We start from the raw sequence: 11145 nt of genomic DNA, 5'->3' as shown, positions 1-11145 counted from the left end.
GGCCCCGCTGTCTGTTCCTCACTCACTAACCCCAAGCGGAGTTTCCTCCTCCCGGCGCTTCCATTCAAAGCCCCTGCGATCAGTGTGCGTCTTCACTGGCTTGCTCCAAGTTTTGGCTGCAAGCCCTGTTCTGCATTCAGCAAAAGCCTGCGGAGCAGTACCAGTGCCAACAGGCTGCATCGGCGTCTCAGCCCTGCTCTCTCCTCCCACTCCTTCCTACTCCTTTGCTACTTATTCTACCTTCCCTGACCGTGCGCTTTCCCCTGCCTGCTCCGAATCCCTCCTCCTCTTCTCCCCCCACTTCCCACCCTCACCCAACGAAATCTTCGGTTCTTCCCGCTTGTAATTTGTCGCTAATCAGCTGTCAGTGTTGGAGCAATGATGAGAGGTTCATCTCTTGCTGAGGGTAATGGCCTTAAAAGTCACAGAGTCAATGTCAATGGGATCGCTCCAATTCAATCAGAGACCTGAATGAGAAATGGCCCCCGCTGACATTAGCACTCATTTTGAGCCCAAGCATCTGGGCCCTAGTAAATAACCATCAGTGGGTGGGTCCGGGGGACAGGTCATTAGCCCCACGAAAAATAAATATCGTTTCCCTTGATGGCTGCGAGTAATTTAGCTCAGACGAGGAAATTTCACCCTAGATTAAGTATGATGAGCCAATATCAGTCAGAGGAGGCCAAACAGTGAGAGCTTGATGAGATAGAGGGAAATTTATATGCAGCTGGCTGAATGCAAGATGAGTTGAAAGAAATGATGTACTCTTCCACTCTTTAGCCATGTGCAATGCCAGGCACTGTGTCTCCTGCAACCGGCACCCCCTCCCGATGCTGCTGGGCCCCCCAGCCCCTGTGCACACGTTCGTGCACGGCACAGCCCACCCGCTGCCGTCCCCACCCCCTCCGCCACCATCTCTGCTGTGGAATAACTGGCGGTGGTGCTGACAGCTTTCGCAGGCGATGCCTCCGAGTCACAGCAGCGGCGGCGGCTTCTGGAGAGGAGCTTGCCATGGCCGCGGGCTTGCACACAAGTCGCAGCCGCGGCCAGCCCTGCCTATCCAAAAACAGCACGGGAGCTTAATTGCTCTGCAGGCCCTCGAGGCCCATCGCCTGCTCCCTTCCTCTTACACAAATAACATAATAAGCCTCTTCCTGCACCTTTGCTTTGCATGCAGTATTATTTTTTTCTAGCTACTTCTTGAGCCCATCAATCTAGTACACGATACGCTAGATGGCTGTTAATTCCACTCCCTAGCCCCTCTTTATCAGGAGCACACGTTGGGAATCGTGTTTTATGTCTGCTGGAAACGGCGAGGAGGCAGCTTCGCTCTCCCTCACTGGCCCAAATCTAAATCTGCATCCCTAAAGCTGTGGTTTTAGGCTGGGGCCTGTCCCTGGCTGTGCCCCGAGTACAAATCGGGCACGCTGCAGCAACCAGCTTGGCTCTCCCTCGTCATTTGGTCTTTCAGGGCGACCCCTGGATAACTGGGACAGGAGCATGGGAGCTGGGTTGCCAGAGGAAAACTGAAGCAGGCCAAGAGCAGAGAGAAATGAAACAGAAAGCATGTGGAGAAGTGCATTATTCCAATTTAGGCATGAAGGAGGGAGCTGCAAATGGAAGTAAGAGGCCTTGCTGCAGCCAGTGCAGGCCTGGGGTGCCTGTTTGGAGGCCAGTTTTTCAGCATGAGAACCAATTAATAGTGCTAAGAATTACTATCAGACTGTTACGTGGCAGAGCCAGGTGGCTTCATCCTGTATTTCTTCCTACCTGGTGCATTTCCTTGTGCCTGAATATTTGTCTTAATTTGCTTACATTCTCTCTCTTGCCCCGTTAAAAACTGTCAGCCTCAAAAGACCAAGCAGTTGGAAGGTCTGACAGCGAGCAAGCAGGTGGAAGGCTGCTGGGAATGCCCTTGCTTCCTGTACAGAATGTTTCCAGTAGAAACTAGAGATTTTCATCTATCAGTTTACACATTTCCACACTGTATTCCAAGTAATGACAAAGTGTGTTTATCCCATATTCCTGCAACCTCTTCTGTCATTGTGCTGTAGTTGACCACAAGCAGCTTCCAGTGCAGTGGCAGGTAGGTAGCACTTAAATCATTCACTTTTTTAAAGAAGAGGTGCTAGTTGTTCATGTGTGTCAGCACCTTTTATGCCCACCTGAGCAGAAGCAAAAGTATCTTTGTAAATATTCTGCTGTACCTCGTAAAACCTCTGTTAAATGCTGGGCCTTGTTGTTGTGCTGAAAAGTTAGCCAGTGTGCAAAGCAACAGGCTGAAGTGCGAGGATAAGTACATTAGGCATGTAGCATTTCACCTGGCCTAAAAACATCTGGCTGCCATTGAAGAAGTATTTCTTCTCTGAAGTAAATCCTGTGCAAGTATGGTCAGAGGAACAATGGCAATTTATGCAAGAAGAAGGTCTGGGCAGGGCAGAGAATTAGAGACAAAAGGAATCAGAGAAGGGAAAAGCTTGGACACAGAGGTACCTCGTTTCCAGCCACCCTGGGTTTGAATATCCTTTGGATTACTCCCTCAAAATGCAGGATCTGCAGCCAGGATGGCCCATGTGTGGGGCTGCCAAATCCCCCAGAACCAGCTGGATGTTTGGCTTTCCCTCAATGCAGTAGTGTTGGGAAGAAGCTGACACCACCTCCAGCTTCAGAGATGCGTTCTTTTGGAGAATGTTCCTCTCCCTGAGCTTTCCTTTTCCCTCAGCTACTGGAGTTGCAGGTTTATGATTTTCTTATGCTTTGCAGAAGGATGGGATGTTGGTTTCCCTCCTCCAGGGTGACCGTGAGGTGGTAACTCTGCCCAATTTGGTAAAATAAAAAAAATTTTAAAAAAAAGGAATCAAAGGAGAATTTCATTCTGCAAAAGGTTATGAGTTTTCAGCTTTTTTTTCCCCCCTCCTTTCTTGTGTATCGAGGTAAAGTCTATCTGTCTCTCTGATTATCTGTTTATCTATTTTTATTTATTTATTTATTTTTAATATTGGATAATGCTGAGGTACATAAATTCTGAATTTTCAGCTTCTGTGCTTCTTTCCTGATGATATAATGCTGTTAGCTGAAAAGGAGGGCTGCTTGTAGAGCAGGGAGTAGATCTGTGATTTTTTTCTTCGAGATGAAGCAATGTAGACAAGAGAAATAAATGCATTGACTGACCTAGTACCTGCTCTTAGAGGTGTAGAAGCAAATGGAGGTGACAAGTCAACCCCAGAACATTTCTCTCAGAGGTTGTGATTTTAGTGAATGGAGATTCTTCCTGGTTAAGTGTGTGTGAGTCTCTCTTCTCTGTAATGCTTCTTCTGTACGTTCTTCGCTTCTGTCTCTTGGACTTGTCCGCATCTTAATGTAGCAGAGCTGCAGGTCCTATTGCTGTCACAATAAACAAACAAAAAAACCCACAGTGATAATTTAAAAAAAAACAAAACCAAAAAAGGCAAAGAAACCAACCTCTCAAGAGAGGATAGGAGAGGATTGCTTTCAGGAGGTGGGTTTCCTTCTAGAATGCATTTTTCTTCGATCTTTTAAGTAGTCAGCTCTCCTCAATAGGAGAAGGAGACTTGGCTAGAAGGATGCTTGTTTATGCAGCACTGTCTGCATGCCTCATTTAGGATGTGGTCATGCTGGAGACCCAGACCCTTTTGCAGTGGCTTTTCATTGATGAACTTCTCCAAGTGGTACAAGGGTTTTTACACACAATAGCTTTTCCTCTCTGTCCTTCCTATTTTGAAAAAATAAAAAAATAAAAAAAAAAAATCAGTTGTCAGGACTCCTTGAGTCTGAGCGTAGATCCCTTTGGAGGGTGATGGTTTGCTCTCTCTCAATAGCTGTTTATCTCTGAGCTTTGGGGGAGAGTGGGGAGCATAGTTATGTGGCCTGTCCAGTAATCAGGAGCATCTGTGCAGCATTATGGAAATAACTGGAAATACAATAGAGGTAGAGAGAGAGTTCTGTCAGCTCTTAACCAGGCCAAAATTGTACTTCTTATGCAATTGGGTGTATATATGGCTGATTTTGTTGTTTGTTGTTGTTATTGCATTTTCTTACAACAAATGGACTTTTCCTTATAAGAGCTTTCTGCTGGGGATGCTTCAGTCCTAATTTTTTTTCTTTTTTTTTTTTTTTTTTTCTTGTATGCTTAAGCTACAGCATGCCTTGGTGAGTAGTATGGGCTCTACTCTGGCCTTGGGTAAGCAGGTATAAAGTTAGCAGAGTTATAGCCTCCACAACTAGACCTGGCTTTGGCCCCATGTCTGTGTGGCTCCCTCGCCAAAGCAGAATTTGCCATTTCTGCTATTTATGTATTTATTTATTTTTCCTCTCCCGGCCCCTGATAAATGTCATTCTTCACCATGCAGTATCTGTCTCCTGCTCTCTTGAGGTGGTACACGAGCAAATTGATGAAGAAACCATTGACAAAGTCCTGATGGTAGAGGGGGTGATGATGAATTGGGAGCCATTACAGCAGGTATTGTGTGCATTCTACCAGCTGACGCTCAACTTCCCTTCTAATGCCAGTTGCCTTCTATCATCTGGTACACGGATTGGATGCAGGCTTCTCCCAATTAAAGCCAGTGAGGTCATATACTTCCTAATTACAGGCTAGTCCATTGTGTCTAAATGTGACAGACATGTGCTTGGAAAATTGCTTTTAATGCCTAAATAAACATGATGAACTAAATGGCAGATTTGAATCGTAATTGAAAGTGCTCAGCCTCTTGAATTTTGCACTGACTTTCTGATAGCCACTTGTACTGCCGACCACCCTCATTTGGGGATGTTTTGTTCCTGGCATAGCAGTGCTATTATGTCGCATGTGGGCCTTCACCCGCTCCCTTTCTCTGGGACATTAGTGTTTTACAAACATATGCAGCATGATCACACAATGGAGAGCGAGCCCACCCCCCTGCAAGAGGAGAAGAGGATTGTGGCGGGAGAGACAAATTGAGTTGACACCAACAGCAGGAGTGGGTGAGCGAGCAGATCGAGTACAATGCAAGTCCAGCGGTACAATGCAGGATGGTTAAACACAGAAATTCTGCATATTGCAAAGAAATCCCAAGTGACTGCTGACAACCTTGGGGCTGAGAGATGTCTCTGTGTGGGCAAGCTGTGCTCCCAGTTACTTAGGGAAAAATCTGGACTTTTTCCAGATAGGCTGCAGGAGTTGCTCTAAATTCAGACCCCGAGCACGATATTGACCTCCTGTGCTGAAACTTTGAAGAGAGGATAAAACCTGTGTAGATATTCATGAACAGACTTTTTAGGGTATATGTATGTTAAATAATACACTTATGCTAGGCCAAAGGCAATTTAAGTGTTGCATTTTATCTGACACTGAAGGCAAAATGCTGAGTTTTCCAGGCAGCTTGCTATTGCTTGCATATGTATTAGTTTCTGTTGGGAGTATTCCCTGCAGGATTATCTAAACTGGCTAAAGCCTCACTTGGTATTTGCTTGTATTTCATAATGGTTGGCAATATGCAGTGCTCACTAATAGCCACAAATGCTTGTTGTGCCTGGCCCCGCTCTGCTTCTGCTCCAGTCGTTCCCTATGGCCAAGTTTGCACCTGAAGGTTCGAGTCTGAGTAAGGCAACTGGGGCTGTCCTTGGAAATCGATGACCCTGCCAGTGGTGTCCGGAATAGGTGGTGCCACTGCAAAATGAACATGGAGTAGACCATAGTCCCATCTTGTTTTCCAGCTCGTGTGACTTCAGGGCTCAGTTCAGCTGGCTGCTTAGGTATGGGATAGACTTCAATCTGGTGGTTTGCATGCTTCAGGCTTGGCCTGGAGTGATGTGCTCTGCCAACATGTACCCTGAATTCTTTGTACCTGTTCAGATCCACGTCATGCAAAGCCCTGAAGCACTGACCTGAAGAGGGTAGGAGTGGGGAGGTGATGTTTGTGATTGTGTCGAGGTGGTAATAGGTGTGGTGAAATCTGTGGTGGAGTGAAGGCTGAGCCCCAAGCTGGCTCTGGCCAGCAACATCATTTAGTCTAGTTGAAATGGTGTGGTGAGGCAGCATCCAGTAAATCAGTTTTAGCATGCCCTAGTATATGGTACAGCTTAAGTATGTGCATAACTTGAAGATTGCAAGCAGCTCTCTTCAAATCGGTGCTTGAGGTTATATGCCGGCATAAACACCCAGCTGGACTGAGGCTTGTTCTGACAGGCACTTTCCTGTAGAGATTATCATCATATTTGCTTCTTGCTTCCTTACATTAATTTCTTAATGGCTGCCTGCAAAGAGAGTACTGTCTCTCTGCCCTGTTGTAGGGAGGAGCTCTCCAATGCAGGGCAAAAACAATTCCCTTTGCAAACAGTATTTTATTTTTGGAACTTGTGGGTGTCAAACTCACACTGGTGTAAAGACAGATGTGGAGTGCTTGGGGCCTGCAGCAATATATCGAGCCCTGTTGTTTTATGTTGATAGCACACTGGTACAATTTACATCAGCTGTTCTTTCATACCTTGAACTGAAAGGTACAGCAGCTGTTGATGTTGTATTTATGTCACTGTAACTATTTAGGCTGTGCTTTTGACAAACACTCACATATTTCATGGTGTTCTGCATCCTCTTGGACTCTGAAAGCCCAGTTGCATGGACTGATGATGAGACACTAAGAAACAGCTAGCACAAGAGAGAAGAGGTCAGCTCTGAAGATCTGGTATAAATTGCTCTTGAAGAAGGTACAGGTTCCTCTTCTGCAACCAGTCACCTGTTCCCATACTGCTTGCTTTGGGTACAGTGCAAAAAATATGTGCAAAAGTTACTTGAGAAGTGGAAGGTACAAAGTCGGAATGATTCTTATTTTCTTTTTCCCTTGGGAAACCTGTCTGAATGTTAAAAATTTGAATAAATGTGGAGGCGTTCACACTGAAGTTAGGTGGGAGCTGTTGTGGAGTCTGAACTCTTGTTGAATACGCTCCTGAATCCAAGCCTTAGATCAGGTGTGCTGAAGCATGAAATGAAGGCTTTATTACCCCGAGATATGTGTACTACATACTGGCATGGGAGGCAGGTTGTTTGTTGCAGCTCTACAGAGGATTTCTGTCCTTTGCAAATGATGTGAAATGAACGCTGTTTATTTGGCACAAGGTATGGACATTAGAGGAAAAAACAGGACTTGCCAGTAAGGGCTTCGTTCCTAGGGTGTAGATTTAATAGCATCAACCAATTCATTTTAAATGACCTGGCTGTTGCAGGCACGGCGGTTTTTGGGAGACAAGGAATGTACAGGCAGCCAAACTAACAGCTTTGATCTCTCTCTAACTTCTTGTAAAGTTAAGTGAATGCCATGCAAATGCAGGATGCCAGGAGACAATCTCTGCTTCTGAAGGATAAAGAAGAAAATTGCATCCAAGCAAGCGTTCCCATCTATAGGGGTTGTACTTCTGCTAGCAGAAACGATAAAAGTATTTCCTTGAAGACAGGGCAGGCAAGTATCCTGCTCTGCTGCAAAGTCCTTGTGTGAGCTTGGATTGGTCACTTAGGTAAAAATCCTCAGAGATCTTTTCACTTTGACTTTCAAGTGATTTTCTGGGGGATGTAAAGGCCAAACTGCCTTTGACAATCTAGGTCTTACTTTCTTTGGCTTCACCAGTGTGATTTTCACTGCCATATTCAAAATGTACCCAGGCAATATCACTCCCTGTTCTCCAGAGACTTTGCTGTTACAGTTGTGAATTTAGGGAAAGGTAAACACAGTGAAGATTACAAAGTGCTTACTTGATAATGGGAGCCATATAAACACCTGGCATGGATAAGCTGCTCTTTTGTGCCTGTGTCCAGTAAGGAAAAGTGTTATTTATTCTGACAGCATCCTCTAAGCACTGAGAGCTCCCTCTGGGCTTCGCCTGATGCCTTTAGCCTGATTACTGCCAGCCCTGCAGCCTTCCGTTAACTTATTCCCACATACTATAAACCACCCATTAGCCTTTTTCCTCAAAAGAACTTATTTACAGAGGCCTGCCACCGCCTTTACTGCATTGTTTGTAGGAACTGTCTTTCTGGCTCTGCAGCCACAGAGCACCAGTGTACAAAAGCAAATTTGTGGCTGGAATTTGCTGTTTCTCTCCTGTCCAGATGGTCACTCTCAGCCCCATTTGACCTCTCAAGTACAGGCTCTGGACTCAAAAGCAGGAATTAGCAGGCTTCAGCTTCTCCTTTGCAACAAACTGTGAAGAGCTTCAGCAGGAGGTTGGCTTCAGGGAGAGGCAATGTATCGGAACACATTGCAAAAGACACTTCTTGCAAGAAAACATGGGTAAGTAAATGAAATACTGATTTTCCGCCTGTAGCTGGAACTCATTTTCCAAGGACCCCTGCTGAAGAGAACTCCCTTGGGTGTTTCACAGAAATGTTTTCACTGAGAGTGGTCCCTCTTCCTTGAGTGGGCGACATGGTGTTCTTCAGTTCTTTTCACTCTGCCCTGCCTGCCCCTGTTCATTTGTCCTTGAGCACCTCTTACCTGTGGTAGATGTGACAGTGAATACCAGTTGGTGTGACCTTAGTCACACTGAAATGGTGATGGAAGGGTAGCACTTGCACCTCTGTGGGACTAAGAGGTGAAAGCAAGCAGCTAAAGCTTTAACAAGTACGGCAAAACTTGGCCTGCATGTGTGTCACAGAAGGCTCTTGTGCAGGGATTTGTCTGTGAATACTCCCAGTACTTTATGTGTTTGAGACTGGATTCAGTGGCTTAGGGTGTACCCTCACAGTGGCAGGCAAAAGTCATTAGTGATGCCACCATCAGTCTGTGAGTGCTGACGAGTGTGTATCTCATGTTAATTCTGGCTAATTAGTGCGAGGGCTAAGTTTAAGTTTGGCATTCATCTGTTTTGTTTCCATGTTTTCTCCTATAATGGAGCTGTTCTTTTCTGAATGCATTCATATACTGGAGTATAATAAATAAAAATAAATTTATAAATAAATAATTTACAGTATTACTTATAATATATTATAATGTTGTAGATTTATTACTCTGTGTATGTGTGTTTGTTTGTGTGATTTGTTCTGTACCTATTTTGGACTCCCTACAGAATATGCTAAGCTCATACTTGCTTTCCAGAGAGTGGTTTTAAATAGCCAATGCCAAGTTAAACTACGTGCTCTTGAGTATCAGAGATACCTCTGACATATGGAAAAGTAATAAAAAGTCAGCAACTGTACAAAGTCCCCAAGTAGCTTAAGACTGCAGCCAGGTGAAGTTCCTGTTGCTTCTTTTTTTCTTTGAGGCTTTCAAGATGCAACTTTTTTTTTTTTTTTTTTAAGCATAGGAGATAGCATTTAAAAATTATTATCCCCTGGAGATTTTTATAAAAGTATTCTTTGTGGTCACCGTTACGTATTTCAGACCAGGCTCTCTGATGGTGCAAGCAGATGGGAGTTGATTTCTCTTTGCTTTGTTTATCTCGTATCATCATATCGTGGTTTTGAATCCTGCATTATTGCATTCCCTCTCCTTTCTTGAGAATAGTGTGGGAGCAACTGGTCACCTCAGCAAACCTTATTCAGCTCAGGGTCTGGAAATTAATAGTAACCTGCTTTCAGTTTTAGAGCATGTAGTTCCAGTGACATCTTTATGGATAGCCACTGGAAACGGAAAAGTGTCCCCATGGTTATAGGTGTAAACCCCCCAGTTTGACCATTTTCCCTCTAAGCCTCCAGGCTGGACTCAAACACAAACATTTTAGTAAAACTTTACTTGTCATGGTTCCCGGGACAAGGCTTTACCTAAGCAGTTACTTTGTAAAATCTGAGGTTTTCAACGTTTGGGCATACAGAAAGTGCCTTTCTTGAAATGTGACATATCAAACACAGAAGCTGGCAGCCAGAATACATAAAAACATACTGCGGAAGTCAAAAGGTTTCAAAGAAGACGTTCTGACATTTGAAGTGTCACTATCAGCAAGGTAGTATGGTAGTGCTGTCTGCGAGTGTCAGCACTAGGAAGTGAAAGCTTATCTCCTGAATCGCTGTCCAACGTAACAGCAAGATCATCCTGTTTTTGAAATGATGGCATTTTAATCAATTGGAAAAAGCAGCTTGAGCTGGCAAAGTTCCTCTTCTTTCTCCCCCCTTTTTCTCCCCTTTCCAGCACTCATTTAATGCAGCTAAACTGTGGCCAGAAAGATTTTGTAGAGAGCAGTTCCAACAATATTCTCTCCAAAAATGAGACACCCTCAGCTCCTTATTTCTGCCAGCAGCGAATTTTTAGGAGTGATTGATAAAGTCCCAGGCCTGGGGGCTTTGTAATGGAAGTGCTGACAGACCCTTAACTGGAGCATTGTGAAATGCAATGCTGTAATACAATGAATAATATTCATGAATCTGCCATAATGCTGGATATTATCACTCATTACCATTGTAAGAAAGGGGTGATTAAACTAATAGTTACTGAGAGACATTTCTGGTGACAGGAGGCAATGATTAGAATGAACTGACTTCAATATACATTTAGAACTGGGAATAATGGGATGTGGCAGGAAGCCAATAAGTGAACATGGCCCACAGCTCTGATCAATGAATTACTTTTTTTCCGCTTTACAGCAGTACATGGTGTTTAATGAAAAATCAATAGCCCCCTGTAATTCAAAACTGTAATCAATCGTTTGACCTGAAGCTTTCCCTTTTTTTCTTTTTTCCTCTCTCTCCCCCCTCTCCACTACCAGGGAAGATGTCTTTGGCTGATGACACAGTTCAGTTGCAAGACGCAGTACTTCACGAGGCTCGCAGAAGGAACCTGACACAGGTCTGCTGCAATTTATACCAGCTGCAACACATATATATGGAAAATCTGGGGACAGACTAGGTTGGATGTTACTGCAGTCTTGCCTTAGCTCAGCCTCAGCCAGGATGGGAAGGTAAAATGAGAACTCTGCTCCTTCTTTACCCTCTCATCACTGGCCATGAGGGGTTTTATAACAAGCAGTCCCATTCCGATGCGGCTTGAGGGCATCTGTTGAGAATGGTTGGCCCCTTTCTTCAGGCTGTAGCCACTTGTGCAGCCCAGTCGTGGAAGAATTTTGCTGCCCCAGGCAGCTGCCTTTCTGCCTGTGTGAGAGGCAGCCCACCTCCACCCCTGCCCTTGATTGTAGAGGGTCAGAAGAACAATCCTGTTAGGAAGG

Source organism: Aythya marila, assembly GCF_965140915.1.
Source record: "Aythya marila genome assembly, chromosome: 4".
In the NCBI taxonomy this organism is placed as follows: Eukaryota; Metazoa; Chordata; class Aves; order Anseriformes; family Anatidae; genus Aythya; species Aythya marila.
This window is presented reverse-complemented; position numbering follows the sequence as displayed.